General features: G+C 45.1%; 1 long non-coding RNA gene across 2 annotated transcripts in view; it reads right to left on the bottom strand.

Moving 5' to 3' along the window:
• The window catches only part of LOC123846641 (uncharacterized), a 68,630-nt gene extending 52,405 nt beyond the window's left edge, over positions 1-16,225 (bottom strand). For both annotated transcript variants that reach the window (XR_006791334.3, XR_008506370.2), the window contains exon 1: positions 15,930-16,225. This is a non-coding gene — a long non-coding RNA (uncharacterized LOC123846641). The remainder of the gene's footprint in view (positions 1-15,929) is intronic.
• Between the last annotated feature and the right edge of the window lie 316 nt (positions 16,226-16,541).

The raw sequence follows: 16,541 nt of genomic DNA on the forward strand, positions 1-16,541 counted from the left end.
TCACCCAGAATCATCAGTGAATTGTCCACCGCAGGCATAGTGAGGGCAGCTTTATCTGGGGCCAGGAGGCCACATGGGCGGGTGGAGAGCTGAACCGACTCCACGCACACACACCAGCTCGCAGGAAGCCGACTGGCCGCCCTCCCGCCCTCCTTCCCTCTCTCCCTCCCTCCCTCTCCCGTGCATATAAAACCATATGGACTATTCATCTAAAAGTTCTTTGATTCTTTGTCCCACGTGATGTTTTCAGTGGCTAAACTGTTGATGATTAAAAGAGGCCACAGTTCATTAGACTTTGCTTGTTACAAACTGATTTTATTTCCCTTTCTCTAGGTAGCCAGGCTCCCCCGAGCGGAGCAACACCACAACCCCCGTGTACCTGGGCCACACACACGGTTGTGTGCCATCCCCCCTTAAACTTCCCAATGGCAGACCACGGAAACTAGACAGTGGACCAGAAAAGGGGACATGACAGCCAACGTTGGGGGGAGCCAGGACAGGCCTCCAAAGCAAGCCTCCTGCAGCCTCGGGTGGGGGTGGGACATTCATCAAAATCCAAATTGACCACACGGCTTCCATCCTAACAAGCAAGCTCTGGATGTAACACTCGATTCTCGGAGGGGAAAAAAATAAACAAATCACCCAGCTGCAAAACTATACTTTTTAACAAATTATTAAGTAAACAGTTTGGAAGATTTCTGCCAACGATTTACTGGGAAAAATGAAAAGGACTAGTAGGTTCCAGATTTTTTCTTTTTTTAAAGATTTTATTTATTTGACAGAGAGAGATACAGTGAGAGAGGGAACACAAGCAGCGGGAGTGGGAGAGGGAGAAGCAAGCTTCCCGGGGAGCAGGGAGCCCAATGCGGGGCTCGATCCCAGGACCCTGGGACCATGACCTGAGCCGAAGGCAGACGCTTAACGACTGAGCCACTCAGGCGCCCCCCAGATTTTTTCTTTTTAAAGGCAGAGGACTCTTCCATGTGTTTGTGTTATGAAGACATAACCGAGCTTCGGAGGGCCCAAGGCAAAGCTGTCACTCTGCTTCTCTTTTTCTGCGGTGAGGCCTTCACTCTATGTCACCAGCTATTTCCTATTTCTAGGCTTTAACCGATGACCTTATTGCCAAATGATTGATAGAAACAACATGAGAGCACGCAGATAAAACATCAGATGGGACTCCGCAGCTTTCATAGAGACAACTGTTTAGAGGTCCCAAAATATATCCCCTACTCCTACAGGCCTCAGGAAGGGTTGGGAGCAGGACTTAGCTCGTGCACAGCAAAAGCACTAAAAGTTGATAGATAGCCAAAGTATCAATTGTTGAGATGGTATGAGATGTCTCACGGTCCCCTGGGTGGCGTAGGCGTATTCTCTTTCTCAGAGTGGACTGAAGTCAAACCAGAAGGTTGCTTGCTCTACAAGGCCTGGGGCCAACAGAATCACTCATCCCATGCACGCCTAGGACACGCTGCCCGCTGGATGGGCCCTGTGTGTGGTTCTGGCTCAGAGGCAGATAGGCTGATGATGGGAAATGCTGGGCAAATAGCAGAGGTATAAACAGAAGACTGTATCACCACCCAGCAATGATGGTTAATGGGCTAAAGGCCCTTGTGAGCCACCACCTGGGGTGACAATATCTAGCAGTGGTTACTTTCTTTTTAATATTATTTTACTGATGCAGGCAATAGACACTGGATGTGTTTGGACAGAAAAAAAAACCATTTTAAAAGATATATTAACCATGTCTTTAGTTTTTCCTTATGCTGATGCATGGACATCTTTGGGCCTTGGTGGCCTGGAGGGCCTGCCCCTCCTAGGGTTAGGGACTTCCTAGAGATAGCATATAACTTGCCTTTGAACGTGTGGTCGAATGCAAACCAACAGAATGCAGTGCAGATGCAAAATTCCTAGCCCACATCCCCTTCCCACTCCCTTCAACAGCTCTCATCCTCTGGACCACTACCCACTTGCCCTGATCACTCCAGGGCCAGGTACTAGACAACTGGGGACAGTCCTTATGCCCACAGCCTGCTGAAATTATTCAACCTGGCCAATCCTTCTGACAGAAACCACAAGAAATGCTCCTACCCCCTTTTCCCCTCCACTTCTTCTTCCTCATCAACCCTGGCGCCACACTGTGTGGCCCTATGTGGATGTCCTCTCCTCTGGGAACTGTGAGTAACAAACTGTCCTGTCAATGGCAGTCATCCTTGATCTGTTGGCCTTACTCTACCTAAATAATATTAAAACAGATATTTTAAAAACAAAGAGTTGTGAGCAATGATTTTCCTGGGAGTCAAAAATGGCAAGCGTAGTATTTACAATATCCTGAGGGATTTCTCCTCAAAATGCTCTTTGTGAGAAGACAGGACATATCTCTGTCCTAGAAGTACAACAAATTGGTTCTAGGTCATTTTTTAAATTAAAGTAATACACATCCATAATTAACAAATCAAGTATTAAGAAGGGCTTATAATACAAAGTGGCCAGAAGTACAGCAAATTGGTTCTAGGTCATTTTTTAAATTAAAGTAATACACATCCATAATTAACAAATCAAGTATTAAGAAGGGCTTATAGGGGGCGCCTGGGTGGCTCAGTTGGTTAAGCGACTGCCTTCGGCTCAGGTCATGATCCTGGAGTCCTGGGATCGAGTCCTGCATCGGGCTCCCAGCTCAGCGGCAAGCCTGCTTCTCCCTCTGACCTTCTCCCCTCTCATGCTGTTTCTCTCTCTCTCGCTCTCTAATACATAAATAAATAAAATCTTTAAAAAAAAAAAAAAAAGAAGGGCTTATAATACAAAGTGGCCAATTCTCACCAGACCCCTCCATAGCCCAGAACCAACCAGCAGAGATGTTTCACTTGCCCTTGGTAATTGTTCTGAGGGCACCCCTGTAGCCCTATGTAACAGGCTTCACCTCTGCTGGTCTCGATCCATCTTTGTGCCTTGTCCATCTGCCCCTGCACACTCTGCTGGGGACCTACGGGGTTTTCTTCCCTCACTAGCTACCCCTTCCATCCTCTGCTCCTTGAACGTGTAGCGTTACATCATTACTTCTTGTGCTTCTGCTGGTAATATCGTACCTTTAACACACGCACCCTTTAGCTTCTGGCTCTGCTTACTTTTCACAGACTCTGTTTCCACTGCACTTTGTACACTGAGGGTATTAGTTTCCACATTTCTTCTCCCTCTCCCTGCTCTTCATGTCAGCTCAGCCATCCTGCCTTCTGTGGGCTGTGCCTGAACTGGTACCAACTCATTCCCAGCCGGTATCCGTGTGCGGCAACGGCCAGACCAGGAGGTCTCAAGGAGGGAAAGGGGGTGATTTGTGCTAGTGACTCTCCGCTCTCCTGAGCCAGCCAGCCGATCTCCTGAAGCCTCCGAGGCCTCACGCGATTTCTTTTAGAAGTTTAAAATGAGCTGAAGTGGGATCAAGTGAGACCCCGAGGGTGAAACAAGGTATAAGCCCCTCCACCCCCGCCCCGTGCTGTCCACATGGAGATGGGGGATTATTGTCGTCCGTCCTCCAGGGTGTGCAGTGACTGGGTGGACGACCCTCTTGTCCCTGGGCATCTCCTAGCACTTCGGGGCATGGATTGATGTCCTCTGGGCCTCTGGTTGAGAAGGGAACCCTTTCCAGGGGTCCCTTCCATGTCAAATCCCACCACCCCAGTCTCGTAAGTGCTCTTGCTCTCGCGGTTTCTGATGTGTCTATTTGAACTCCAGTCCTGTTTCGTGACTTTTAAAGGGGCAGAGGGAGTTATTTCATCATTATCCACCCCTCTGGGGTAAAATGTTCTAATTTACTGATAATAAAATTCAATCCCCTCTTTCCCTCAATATCCTTAGTAGTCCCATTTGAATCCCTTTACTGGTCTTGCAGTAAAACCTTGACTATCCCAGAAATGTTATTTCTACGTGGCCTTGACTCACAGTGATAAACCCCAGAAAGGATTGTTCTGTACCTCGATCGGTTCATACGTAGCACCCCCTTTCTGTCTAACTTTATTTTTCTCTGTTTGAGGATTGCTCTCTATTTTTGGACTCTAATTCAAAAATGTTCTAGTTGTTTTTTATTGTCTTCCGAATATTTGTCAATAAACAAAGCTGCCTTAGGCACATGACGCTTTATGTCACCTCCCTGTTCAAAGAATGACAGTTTCAGGGCAGTAATAATAGTGGTTCTGCCAGCAGCCAGCTTGTACGTGGCAAGACGCTATACGAAAGGATCTGTACCTGCCCAGTCCTAAAAACCATCTTGTTATTCTCGTTTTACAGATGCAGAACCGAGAGAGTCAACAGCTTGAATTAAAATTTGGCTCAAGGCCACCCGATAATTCTGGTGGGAGGCACCTTCACATCTCCTCTGCTGGGCCCCCAAGTGGGGTGGTCTGGAGGCCCACGTGGGCAGAGCCCCGGACTGGCATCACTTATGGAGTCATACTTGGCTTCCTGTACCTTATTAACACTGCGTCACTATGTAGAGGAAACGCTTGTGCTATGTGGGGGTAGCAATGGAAGCACTTCACGGACCAATTAACTGCTCTTCACACATGATCACTCTGACGGATAACCCGGTGAGTTCCCCTCTACTGCCTCCTCTGACCACCTCCAGCCTCCCAGCACCAGAGGCCCCTGGGTCGTGGCTTTGATGGGAGCGGGAGATGAGCCGGAGCGGGGAGAGAACACCTAGTTATTTAAGTATCTTTATTTCTTGATTTTCCAATGTATTTGATGACAGTAACAAATACAGAGAGCTGGAATAATGCCAAGCACTCATGCATCATACAACATAGGTATTTTTGTCCTGGGACACTTTCTGATGCCATGTTCCCCTTGACACGTTATGTTAAGAGAATTTGTAACTGAGTACAGTGTAAATACATTGAGTGCTTTGATCTGGAAGGATCCCCAGCGCCCTCAGATGGAAGCCCTGAGCGCCTCTACAGCAATGGATATCCCTTCCCTTTTCCTGCCACCCACCCCTTCAACAGAGATTTCCCTGGTATCCTGTCTTACACATTGACAATTATCTTGGGCTACTTTGGCATAGGCCTCATTTTTTCCTTCTTGGGGCCATTAAAAAAAATCTTGGGATGGGCTCTTCTCTCAAGCATCACCACCCATTTGACACTTGCTACTCTGTCCAAGAATCTAGGAATATTCCAGGCTCTCAACTTTTCTCTCTCTTTTCATTATCCAAGCCTTGACTCCCTATGCTGGCGGCTGGCTACCAACTCTGCCTGCTTCACTGAGCTGGCCCCAGCCTCCCCTGCAGATGGCTCAGGGCCAACAGATTTCTGACACCAGGAGATTAATTAGGTCCAGGGAAGCCGGAAGCAGATGGCTGTGAGTGACTTGGCCATTCTTCAGCTGCTCTTTCTCTATGATAGAATGCAAGCCACCCCCCCCCAGCCCGACACACACACATTCCTAGTGTCATCATGACCATCACAATCCCTAAGACCATGGCCACAGAGATCTTAACTCCAGTAATGGTGGGTGGTTAATTTAGCTACATCTCAAGTAAAGAAGTACCAGTCATGAAACCAGCCCTGGAAAATCAAAACCATTGACCACATATCATTCCAGGGAGAAGATCACAGGCTCCAGCCTGGGGGCATGTCTGTCATTAAGACTGGCCAGATCCTGAGTCATTTAGAAACCAGCAGTTAGGCATCTTCTCCTCAAGGAAAAAGTAGCCAGACAAATACCTGATGAAGTAGGCCAGGAATCACAATAGGAACAGTAATAATTGATTTGCAGGGTGATCTCTAGATCTAAAAACCTCTCCATTTGTTTCTGTATTTATGTATTCATTCATGCATTCATCCAATGGACAGTTTTAGGCTCAAAGATGAACGAAGCTCTGTGCTGGGTCCTGTGCTATGGAGGTGACCGTGGCCATCAGGGAACTCAGTGTCCGGGGCATGATTTAAACACAAGGATTCACAGCCTGTGGTTAAAGGGCAATAACAGAAGTTAGACCGTGTGACATGGGAACGTGGGTGGGGGGGGAGGGGGCTCAAGAACTCTACTTCTAGATGAGTTCCTTCGTGTCCATTCTTACCTCTACATCACTCATTCCCTTGACTTCTGGCAAGGCTGAATTTCCTTACTCTACTGAACACTGGCAATCTTCCAGAGACTCTAGAAAGATGCAAGACCCTGGCCTTCTTTCTCTCAGGCAGGTCAGGTCATGCGTGTGTTCAGGAAAGGAAGTGGACATGCAGCTGATGGAGAGACAGACCTGCAAATAGCCTCCCATTCGGGAGGAACTCTGCCTACAGCACCCCTCCCAGAGATAGAGGATGGACCTCCAAGGGTGGATGGCAGAGAGAAATTACTTTAGCAAAACCCCACAATATTAGCAGAGCCTGTGTCCAGAACATTTCTCTCTATATACAATATATATGCATGTACAATATATAGGTACTATATACACGCAATATATAGTAAGTAATGTGAGTACACAGTTGTGTAATGTGGCACATAAAACAATCTTTTGGGATGAATTTGAAATATCCCAATTAGGGGCACCTGGGTGGCTCAGTCAGTTGAGTGGCCGACTCTTGGTTTAGTGTCAGGTCATGATCTCGGGGTTCTGGGATCCAGCCTGGCACGGAGCCCCACCTAGGAGCCCCATGTCAGGCTCCATGCTCAGCGAGAGGAGTCTGCTTATGGATTCTCTCCCTCTGCCCCTCCCCCTGCTCACTCATTCTCTCTCTCTCTCAAAATAAATAAATAAATCTCTAAAATATCCCCGTTGCCCCACCATTAGATGGAAGATTTTACCCTGAATGCTCACATCTCTAAAGAGCTGGACCTCGCAGAACTAGATTGTTACGCAGACTGCTTCAGGGATTCTCTCCATGGTGCCAGGCTTCTCTGGGAAAAGACTCCCAGTGTGGGTCAGCTCTCTGGGCATATGCATTGCCAGCACAGGCCGCCAGATCTGTGACAGCATGGTGTGGGCTCAGGCAGTGCGCCTGCCCTCTCCGCTCCCGGACTCCTGCTCCAGACTCCTGGGCCATGGTTCTACGGCGGGCGGGCGGGCGGGGGGGGGGGGGTACATGCAGGGGCAGGTAAGGACCGCCCACCCCCTGTTCTCTCCCTCCCCCCTTTATTTTAATGCTTCCCTCAAATTACAGAATTGGCACATGCCCACCTTGGAAAATTGAGGAAATAGATACAAACTTCAAGGGAGAAAATAACACTTTTGCTAAGTCCCTCCACCCAGAGAAAATTTCAGTTAATATTTTAGTGATTTCTCTTGCAATTTAAAAATCCATATTGTAGGGGCGCCTAGGTGGCTCAGTGGTTAAGTGTCTGCCTTTGGCTCAGGTCATGGGGGGTCCCTGCTCCATGGGAAGCCTGCTTCTCCCTCTCCCTCTGCCCCTGCTTGTGTTCCCTCTCTCGCTGTGTCTCTCTCTGTCAAATAAATAAATGAAATCTTTTAAAAAAATAAATAAAAATCCATATTGTATATAGAGGGAGATTTCTGGAGGAGAGGTGGCTAGAGATCATATTCTACATCCAACTTGTCTTTTTATTTTATATTACATGAGTAAGTATTTCCTTATATCAACAGGAGTGCACCATAATTGAAATATTAACATCTGGAGTCATATGTTTCTAGATAGATCCACACACATCTTATTTTTTCATCGTATTATGCATGCTATTCTTTAATCAGATTTTTTACTTAGTAGTCATTATGGATAGATTTTCACGTTAGTAAATATAGATCTGTATCATATGTAATTTTTTGTATGGTATTTTATAGAACAGAGGTTACCTTAATCCTGTATTGAGAGGCACTTAAATATGTCCTTTTCGTTTTCAGTTAAGAAAAAAAGAGTACCATGATGGTTTCCTGAATTATTTCTTTAGAACCGTTTCCTGAAGCTGGAATTCCTAGTCAGGGAAATGTGCTTTGAATTCCTGCCCATGACCCTACAGGTAGGTTGTAATGCTGTTGCCAGCAACAGTTTATGAGCAAGAATGGCCAGAGTCCTTGTTAACATTTAAGATTCTTTTTAAACTGGGGCGCCTGGGTGGCTCAGTCGTTAAGCGTCTGCCTTCGGCCCAGGTCATGATCCCAGGGTCCTGAGATCGAGCCCCACATTGGGGCTCCCTGCTCCGCAGGAAGCCTGCTTCTCCCTCTCCCCCTCCCCCGGCTTGTGTTCCCTCTCTTGCTGTGTCTCTCTCTGTCAAATAAATAAAATCTTTAAAAAAAGAAAAAAAAAGATTCTTTTTAAACTATGCTGATTCGGGGCTATGAATTAAATCTCACTAAGTAGTTTTCATATTTATTGGTCATTTGCATTTCATTTTATTCTATTCGAATTGCCTGTTTGTATTCTCTCTCCACTTTTAAAGATAGCTGTTTACCTTTTTCTTAATGTTTTATAAGACTTTTTCATGTAATAGCTATATTTATCTTTTTATATGTATTTGGCAATTCCCTTCCTGCCTGCCCCTTCCCCCTAGTTTTCCTTATCTCTTAACTTTGTATCCGGCAGGTTTTGGTTTTATTTCAAAGGACATTTTAATTTTTTATGTATAAACATGTATTGATCTTTTCCTACATTTATTTCAGATTTTCGTTCGTGTCCTTAGAAAGAACTTTCACACCAGATTTTCATACTACATTTTACTCTATTTTCTTCTATTGCCTTCATGATTTCTTCTTTTTTAAAACATTAAAATATTTAGCCCATCTGGAATTCATTTTGGTATGAAGTATGAATTTAACACTATTTTCCCCTGAAATGGTTAGTAGGTTGTCACAACACATTCCCTAGCCAATCCTTCCTTTTCCCAGAGATTTAAGGAGACCTCTCTACACGTACATATCCTTACATGTGCTTCTGCACCGTTTCTCAAGAACACCTCCACACAGTGGTGGGCATGATGACAGAGACCGAAATCTGTTAAGATAACCTCTCTGTGCCTGGACCCTTAGCTCAGCATCTGTATTGCTAATTTGGACAGTAATTCTTCCAGATGAAAACTCGGAATGACATATTAATGGGATGTTAAATGGCATTTGGTGTATATATTAGTGGATTACTTTCCAGAGAACCATGATAGTCTTACCTAAATATAATAACCATTTTGTTTTTTTCCTTTCCAATATTTGTATGATTTCCTTATTTCTCCTTCCTTTTGTGAGTAGCTAAAAATGTGAGGCCATGGCAATGCTAAGACTTGATACTGAGTGTGGATATCCTCATTTTAGTCCCAACTTAGCCACAGATCCCTCTGTGTTTCACAGCTAAGTACGGTGTAAACAGGGTATTTCTACCAGACACTCCATAATGTCAGGAAAACACAGGAGCAGTCGTTGATTTTTATTATCTGCCACTTAAGCAATAAATGAGATAATTTGGGGATTTTCTCCTTTAATGAACTGTTGTTACAAATTATGTTAACATATTTCATGCTAATAAATTATTTCCACATCCCTTGGAATAAATCTGGCTAGTTCATGGTATTTTGTTCTTTGAATATATTCCTGAGTTTAATGTAAAAATATTTCCTTAATAAATGTTACATCTATATTTATAAGTGCAATTGTTCTAAGAATACTTTTTATTGTTATTACTGTTAAGTTCAGGCTTCAGTGTGATGTTGGCCTTCTATAATCAAGACAATTTCTAAAAACTTTCTAGGCTTTAGAAACTTTTTGTTTTTAAGATTTTATTTATTTATTTATTTATTTGAGATAGAGAGCAAGAGCAGGGGCAGATGGAGAAGCAGGCTCCTCGGTGAGCAAGGAGCCTGATCCAGGGCTCAATGCAGGGCTCGATGCGGGACTCCATCCCAGGACTCTGGGATCATGACCTGAGCCGAAGGCAGACGCTTAAGTGACTGAGCCACCTAGGCACCCCTTTGCTTTGGAAACTTTTTAATAGCATCGCATTTAACTATCCTGTCAAAGTCCAATAAAATCAACTATGACTTATATTATTGATAAGGGATCTGGAGGAGGGGGACAGTAATTTACATTTAAAGAAAACTATCCTTCTCTGGGGTTGCAGTTCTTTGATAGAGTAGTTTTACAATTTCTATGTTATTAAATATTGTTGTCATCCTTTGTCTTTACTTGCTAATTTTATTACATTGTGGTCAGACAATAAGGCTGGTGGAATTTCTACTTTATTTAAATAGAGCTTGTGAAAGTTTTTGGGCCTAGTTCATGACAAATGTTTATAAATATTGCATGAACATATTAATATTTTTTAAAAATGTGTTTTATCTCTTTGTGGCTTACAAGACTTTCTTTGTAGCTAGTATGTCAAGTTTGTCAATTATATTACTAGTAATATAAATATCCTTATTTTTATCTCTTTGATCTGCAAAATTTTGTGCAATGTGTTACAACTGTTTGACACCAAACCATTTCATTATCTACTGTTGTATATTTTTGCATAATTTCTTCAATATTTGAAACCAGTACTAAAACCAGCATTTAAAATGCAAATATTCATGACTATAATGTCTTAATTTGGAATTATTTATTTTATGAATACAAATATATTTTCTCATATACCATTTTTAGACTTTTCCCCCTATATTTGACATAAAATGTATTTGTTAGATACTTGCACATTTCCTAAGTGTCAAAATATCAACCTTTCTGAGTCATTTTGCTTTAGGCACATATAAATTTTGCCTTTTGAAGCATTCTTGGGTACTTGGTGTTTGAGTAGGTAAGTTTAGCCTACTTATTTTTTTAATGTAGTCTGATAACTGATAAGTTTGGTCATATACTTATTTCATGTTTTGTATTTATCATGTTTCTAGTATTCCTGCTTTACCTTCTTTTAGTTCAGTGGGTTGATCCAGTAATATTTTTTCCCCTTTGTTTGTTCAGAATTTGGCGAGTTATATATCCAATTTCTCTTTTCCAGTGGTTACTTTTCAGACTGTAAAAATAAAATGCAACACAAAAACAACCTTGATCTTATATTTCACTATAATTGTAAAAAATGAAATGGTTTCCATCAAACGGGGTTTGGAAGAAAAAGAGAGATTTTGTATTTCTCTCCCTCCTCCTGACTTCCCACATCAGGTCTGGATGTCCCATCGCTGGAAAGACAGCCAGGGAGGAGTTTGAATTTGCCCTTGCTTGGGGGAAAATTAGTTTAATGTGGCTTTGCCTATGCCACAGAGATCATATTCAGGAAGAAAAATGATGAACTGACCACATCATATCATAAAAGGCAATTATGGGGAGGAGTGAACATGTTCAAATACTGTATTTTGTTCCCTTACTGGTCCTGGCCTTTCTTGGGTGCCTGGTGATTCTTGGTATCTGCTCATCTTTGAATTTGGTATTCTTGTATGCTAGAACATATTTGTTAGGACCAAGCAGCAGAGGTTTGGGATCAGGCATCAGGCCAAGTGTCCACTCATTATTACCCATTATTCTTCTGCACATTTCCACACACTCAGGTCACTACTCTCACTCGTGGGCTCAGGTAGACAATTGGGCACCCTCACCTGATGGAGAGAGCAAGGGGTGGGCAAGGGGGGGAATGTCTGCAGCCCTGGCTGCTCCTATTTTGCCCAACTGATCACCCTGTTCATCTCCCAGACTCCCTTCCTGCTCCCACACTCACCACCTTTGGGCTTCAAACACCTGGCAAGCTGCACCCACCTTTTGTAGAAGTCCTCTCCTGTGTGAATTTGACCCTTAGTTTCCTTCTTCAAACGAATCCCATTTACCCTCAGCCTAGTTTTTTGTTGTTTTGTTTTGTTTGTTTGTTGTTGTTTTAGAGAGAGAGCATAGGTTGCGGGGAGTAGCTGAGAGGGAGGGAGAAAGATTCTCAAGCAGACTCTGTGCTGAGCATGGAACCCAATGCAGGGTTCAGTCTCATAACCCTGAGATCATAACCTGAGCCAAAACCTAGAGTCAGATTCTCCACCGACTGAGCCACCCAGGCGCCCCTACTTTTAGTCTTTTAAGGATTCCTCATAGTTTCTGGTCCACTATCCAGATATGTATTTGTTTTCTCATTCTATTCTTGATTTTGTAAGATATCTTTTCTTTTTTTCTTTTTTTTTTCTTTTTAAAGATTTTATTTATTTATTTGAGAGAGAGAGAATGAGAGACAGAGAGCATGAGAGGGAGGAGGGTCAGAGGAAGAAGCAGACTCCCTGCCGAGCAGGGAGCCCGATGCGGGACTCGATCCTGTGACTCCAGGATCATGACCTGAGCTGAAGGCAGTCGCTTAACCAACTGAGCCACCCAGGTGCCCCTGTAAGATATCTTTTCTGCAACTTTTCAAGATTTTGGAGTGGGGGGTGGAAATAAAATGAGAGTATATTAGTTCACCATCTTTACCAAATTTCCCTTAATTTATCTCTCAAGATTAATTTTTGGTTAATAAAATTTGGTTAATAAAATCTGCTGAATTTATTTTTGCAGTCTCCATTCTGCTCTTAGTTACTTTATCAGTTTATCAGGTTGCCGTCACTGAAGATTTTCAGTTTAACAATAAAGATGTGTCTGTAATCGCTCTCTTTTCTTTCCCTCAGATTGCTTGGTCTGTATGACAGCCACATCAGGTGATAGACTGGTCCTTACATATTTATAAATTAAAGTAGACTGAAGATGAATATGGATCTTATCTACACTGGCAAAGGCAAGTCGAATTCAAATACCCATTCATGGAATTGGACCAAATGAAAACAGTATTGAGGAAGGTCCACATGTGGTTGGCAGGGCATGGGGGAAACAATGATCGATTGAGCTGTTCGGGTGGGTACAGAAAGCCCATACCCAGCATGATGAACTTGGTCTTTAACTTCAATCTGCTCAGGGACACAAGGCTTAATGGTTCCTTAAGCACCATGACTAAGCATTATCTGATTTCCCACAGAATACACATTTAGAAAAGTGGGTTGCACAGTGGTTAAAGGCTTGATCTCCAGACAGCAATTCTCAAACTTTAGCATGTGCCAGAATCACCTAGAGGGCTTGTTCTTAAAAGAGATTTCTGCCCCCCTTCCCCAGACTTTCTGATTCCATAGGTCCGGGTGAGGCTCGAATAGTTGCATTTCTAACACATTCCCAGGTGATGCTGATGCTGCTAGTCAGGGACACACTTTGAGAACCACTGATCCAGAGTCTGACAAACTCAGGATTGAGACTTTCTTTATCACAAGTGATTGATCCTCTCAGCCTCAGTGTATTTCACCAAGGATCCTAATAGACCAGAATAGTAGCATTTCCCCCACTGGGTTGGCATAAAGATCAAGTGAGATTAAGTGTACACTAAGCTCTGAATATGCACCAGGTTACAACAAACACTCAAAATCTAGACCTAATCATGATTTGCTTTGATAAAGTTAAGGATTATAATTTTGAATTTTAAAAATGCAATTTCTTCTTGTACATACTCTTAACTTGTATTTCAGAAACGTGTCACAGGGCATTCAAGCCTGGGTAGCCACTGCCAATCTTCCCAGTGTTAGCACTTACCTCCAACCCAATTCATGGAAAAGTCCATTAATTGTGCATCTAGTTGGTATGATATTCCGTTTGTAGCTACTTATGAAGGTGAAGCAGAGACATAGATTACCAGACTATATTAGGCCAATCTTTGTATTTTACATTATAACATGCAAAAATCTATTGGAAACTGGCAAAAATGAAATGAGGATGCCATGCCCAAACTTAGAATCCATATAAAAAAGTCTAGTTTTTCTTAAATATATAATGTTTCCTTGGAGCTGGTTCTCAAAGTTATGTCCCTGACAAACATCATCAGCATCACCTGGGAACTTGTTAAAAATGCAAGTTCTCCAGACCTACCCCATGTTAACCGAACCAGCAGCTCTGGGGATAGGGGTGGGCCCAGGTGACCCACCGGTGTGTGACTTTAAGAACCACCGCTCTGGAATGCCAGCATTCAGAACACGAATGGATGCAGCCCACCTCCCTGATTCTACAGGTGCGGGAACTAACATCTGGAAGGAAAATGGCTCACACCAGGTCACAGGGCAGACCGGTGGCAGAGCTGGGATTAGGAGGGGGGCGTCCCCCATCCTGGGCCTGCCTGCTGTCCCAGCTTCGGTGCCTTCGCAGACCAGAGTCACTCAAGCCCCCCGAGGAAACAGACTCCCCCGGATGCGTGGAGCCGCCCTTTGGAATGTGGCTGCTTGGAGAAATGAAGCCGCTTCCTTTGTTTCTGGTGACACCGCCTTTATCACAGTCAGAGCAGCTGAGCCAGAGCCCTCCCAGAATCAAAGGCGCCAGGAAGACAGACCTCCTCTGGAGGCCGTGAGGAGCGGCCGCCGGGCGAGGAGGCCCCAGGCTGAAGGCGGAAGGCTCGGCTCCCGGGAGCGCGGCGGGGGACGTGCGGCTGGGAGCGGAAGCCGGCGGTGGGACGGCCTTCCCCGGCTTCCTGGCTGCCCGTGGGCCCCCCTGCAGAAACCCGGCCGATTTGGGGGTTTGTTTTAGTTTGCCGAGAAGACTCAGCTCCTCCAAGACACGAGCCAGCCCTGGCAGAGTGACAGGAAGCTGGGCTTGCTCAGAAATAACTTGATTGTCTCAACATGTCTCCGTGTCCCTCCTTCTACTCTTCCCTGTCTGGGAGGTGGGGGGAAGCCCAGCTCCGCATGTGAGTGGCCCTGGGGCTGCAGATGCTTCTCCTGGTTGCTGCTTTGCAGGGCAGGCAGGCTCCCAACATCACAGGACAGGACAACCACTGAATGCGGAAGCAGGGCTCTGCCTTCTGGTCTACCATCCAGCCTCCCCTCCAACCTCAACACCCGTGGGACTGTATCTACTTTTTGGAATACACACACACACACATACACACATATAAAATATAACATATATATATATAACACATATATGTCATACATGTTATATATATATATCATATACATGTATTTATACATATAGTAAGTTGTGGGGTCCAGGTGGAAACTCATTTCTGTTTGACTCCAAAGACTGTCCCATCTCATATTCCTTAATAGAGTCAAGTCCTTAAGAATAGAGACCCAGCCACTCTCAGCTAATTTTAGGCAAGTCACCTTCACTTTGGTGTCACAGTTTCTTCATCTGTAAAGTGGGGATATGAGATGGTTATCTATCATCCATTGTGAGGTTTAACTTTGTCATGTGTGCAAAGAGCTCAGAACCAGGTGTGCGTCAAGTACTGTAACAATTTAGTGATGATTAGTGTTTTCCTCTCTTAAGACCCCCAGATGATGAATGTCCGTGTCCTCTGCTTCCCGCTCACCTCCAGAGGCCCTCAGAGCCTCCGTATGTGGTCTGTGTGCTGGCGGGCAGGCCCTAGCTCACCTTTGAGTGGCTGGGTTGTGTCCACAGAGTGGCCTCCTGTATTGTGGTCACCTGCTCTCTAACTAGGCCCCTGGATGGAGCTTAAAAATTGATAGGGATGATTCAGCTGGATAGGGGTCAAACCATTCCGAACACCTACGAACTCAACAGGAGATCGAAGAAAAGAAGAGCAACAACTCTCTGAACAGAAAAGCGACCACTTTCTGCAAGGTAGGACGTGCGGAGAAGTGAATAGGAGGCGATATTCGGAGGCTAGACGGCGGGGGAGGGGCCTCCGTCGGCCCCTTCTCGCAAGTGATAGAGCCGTGGAGCACAAAATCAGAACTTTTAGAAGTCAGCTCCGCTGAGGGACGTCACTCCGGTGGCTAAGCGGGGGGTGGAACCCTTGTGGGACAGTGTGGTCTCAGGACCCTCAGGGTCACAGAAAGACCAGGGGTGCCTGAGTGCAGCAGAGCTCCCAGGTATGGGAGCGGGGAAGCCGGCTGCAGAGACAGAGCCCAGGCTCTCAGCTAGGGGTTGTCATAAACCGTGATCCGCGGCACAGTCGGGCCCCTGCTCCTCCAGCAGGGACCCAACAAGCGGCAGATCCGGGGAGACTCACCTTTTTCCCCCCGGGAGGAGCCACACGGGAGTGCACCACAGGGATCTGCTGGGTTTGGAGACTCCACCCAGGGTCGGGTGCCAGAGAGAGAAACACGCGGTCACAGGCCGTCACAGGCCGGGTGAGCACGGAGTGTGGCCAGAGACCGGGGAGACAGGAGTGACTGGCAGCTTTTCTCTGGGGGCGCACTGAGGAGCGGGGCCCGAGTTCTCGGCTCCTCCGAGGCGGAGATTGGGAGGCTGCCATTTTCACTCTCCACCTCCAGAGCTGTACAGAAAGCTTGAAGGGAACAAAAGCTCCGGAGAGCAAACCCGAGCAGATTACTTAGCCTCGACTGGGCAAGGGCAGGGCAATTCCACCTCTGGCAAAGACTTTTGGGAACCACGGCAACAGGCCCCTCCCCGAGAATATCAGCAAGAACAGCCAGCCAAGACCAAGTTTACGGAGCAATGAGAATGGCAGAACTCCAGCGCTAGGGAAATACTGCACATAGAATCCATGGCTTTTTTACCATGATTCTTTAGTCTTTCAAAGTTAATTTTTTTTAACTGTCTTTTTTTTTTTTTTGAATTTTTCTTTTTCCCTTTTTCAACCAACATTTCATCAATCCCT

The sequence above is a fragment of the Mirounga angustirostris genome, unplaced genomic scaffold (assembly GCF_029215605.1).
Source record: "Mirounga angustirostris isolate CCGP_5_RB_7025 unplaced genomic scaffold, mMirAng1.0.hap1 SCAF_6, whole genome shotgun sequence".
Lineage (NCBI taxonomy): Eukaryota > Metazoa > Chordata > Mammalia > Carnivora > Phocidae > Mirounga > Mirounga angustirostris.